The sequence below is a fragment of the Engraulis encrasicolus genome, chromosome 15, assembly GCF_034702125.1.
Source record: "Engraulis encrasicolus isolate BLACKSEA-1 chromosome 15, IST_EnEncr_1.0, whole genome shotgun sequence".
Taxonomy (NCBI): Eukaryota; Metazoa; Chordata; class Actinopteri; order Clupeiformes; family Engraulidae; genus Engraulis; species Engraulis encrasicolus.
In genome coordinates, this window is record NC_085871.1 from 4,827,469 (window position 1) to 4,829,968 (window position 2,500).

Here is a 2,500-nt window from a genome sequence, read left to right on the forward strand (position 1 = left end):
ACTCGTTTTTCTAAGCTAACCGGGTAAGCTAACGCAAACATTTTAAGTGATGCACAGCTTAGGGCCATATGCTAAGATGTGATCCAGGCTGAGGCAAATATTTTGGGGCTGAAAATGACTAGCTTTCCCGGAGGTGCTGGAGGTTTGGCGAACATACCCCCACGCCTTATTTGGCTAGCTCAGCACGTGTGTCCGTATCGAATCGAAATGCTTTTTCCCATGTTTTCCCCAGATGTTAATTCATAATTAAGTGAAAGTGCCATGTTTACACGTTGCAAAATAACTTTTAAATCTGAGCTATTTAAATCTGATTTATTCATTCCGATTTAAAATTGCCATAAACCGTACCCAGTGTAACCCCAGTGCCTTATTAGAGACTGCAAAGAGGTGAGATTCTCAGTATTTTAGGACCCCCTGTGACCTACCACTCAGTATATACCCGGTGCATCGTCAGAGACCGCAAAGAGGTAAATGTTTAATATAGCTACAATGAGGTGAGATTCTCAGTATTAGGACCTCCTGTGACGTACCACCCAGTTTGTGACTGATGCCCAGACCCGGGGTAGACTCTTGACGGTAGGGACGCATACACGCGAATTTGCGAACTTTTCATTCCTATGAGAGAGGCGAAGGCAAGCGAAAGCAAGCGAACAGGAGTGAAGCGAAGCGAAATTATTAAAGAAAGTTTAATGTTATGCAAATGAGGAGCGAATTCGACTGCCGTGGCCCAATTAAATCAACAACATAACTGTTCCATTCCATTTGATTCGCCGCGACCACCTGATGACGGTTGGATTTCGCCTCTCTTCGCTTCGCTTGCTTCGCCTCCTATGTGTCCCTACCGTGAGGCATGTTGCATCTACCGTAAACATTGCACAACAGTTCAAACATGTACATACAATCAGACATTGGGCATTGTACACTAGACAGCTCAAAGCGTGGGGGAAAAGACAGTCCAGTTGATGATGATGTCCCCCTTGGTGGATATTAACCTATACTCAAAAAAAGTGGACAGAAGCTCAACGTGAACTGATGGGAATTCGTATTGCAGCTATGGTCCCAAGTCACCTGTGTATAGTGGGAATGTCACTACACTGTCAATCTCCCTTGTCCCCTGTGTGACGGCAGAAATGCTGCCCTCACGCTCTCTCTGAGAGCCTTGGCACAGGCTCACTGCCTTAATCAAATCTTGTTGACGCCAATATCCCCGTGTCCCCCCAGGGGCCTCCAGACTGACGTCAGGTCAGGTGTATTGCATTAGGACAGGCAGGGAAACGCCTGCTGTCCCCTGGGCCGCTGACTGATTTTGCTGGGCCCATGACTAAGTCATCTCAAAGGGCCCCCAAGGGCCCCTTCTTTCCCTTGGCCCGGGACAGCTGACCCCTTTGTCCCCCCAGTTAGCTTCCCTGCCCGTTCCTGTTGAGTCATAGATGATGTTTACATGTATTAGGATATTTTTTGAAAGCACATCGGTTGTTGACTCTCTTTTTCACGTTAAGAGAATTTTAGAAATCTCTTTTTATAATGGCAGTTTTTAAAATATCCCTTTTACGTAGGTGGCAAAAATGCACCTGTCACAATGGCGTTTCTATTAATCCACATGCCATGTTTATATTTTTTTTTGGTCAATCATGGTTCAGCGAAGAAAATATGGTACAAGATCTGGCTTCTACTATATATAGCAAGTTAGCAACAACTGAACGCTTCTTTTCGATGCCTATCCGCATTGACAAGTCAAGTGGCGTGCATTGCGGAAGTATGCATGTGTTATGCATTACACATGTTGACGTTACCCATTTTCTTATTTCAATTCTTTTTTTTTTATCCTAAATAGCATTTTAAAAGTAAAACCCATTAACTTTCTCCCAGTTTTCAAACATCCAAGTGGCTAAGCAGAGAACCAGACACTGGCTTGCGAGAGTAAAAGTCTTGTCTACCGTCTAAGTCCTTCTGTCACGACTTGGCTCCTAACACAGGGGGGCTTGGCTTTCTCTAATGGATCATCCACCTGACTGAATACTATTACTAATTAGGATCAGCTGGTCCACTATATTGGCTTAAAACAAATAAGCCTTAGGACTTTCACTTCCTCAACCTGAGATTGCCCTCTCTAGTTCGGTTGCAGACAGCAACATTTCTACTGAAAACAAGCAGTTGACTAGAATAGAACAGAACAAAGCAGAATACAGTACAGTACAATACAATACAATGAAGCACAATATATAAAAATGATATACTTACAGCTACCACACATAAACCACAGCAACCCTATATACTCATATACATTTGTCGTCATCTAGTAAATGGTATAATATTTAAGTGCAGTCATTAATAGGCGCAGAGTAGGAGACCAAAAGAACATAGTAAGGCTTAAAAGAAGTCACTACTACCGTAACTCCAAATTATTTGGACGTCTGTATAAGGTACGGTACATGCAGATATTGTCTATTTCTTGTCGTCTTCAGTTTTGCTCACGTTGCCTTCATTTTTATGCTACAGT

General features: G+C 43.2%; 1 protein-coding gene across 3 annotated transcripts in view; it reads left to right on the plus strand.

Annotated features, from left to right (window-relative positions):
- rab3ip (RAB3A interacting protein (rabin3)) overlaps nt 1–2,500 on the plus strand; it is a 71,441-nt gene that overhangs the window by 47,540 nt on the left and 21,401 nt on the right. The gene's annotated exons all lie outside the window — the stretch shown is intronic.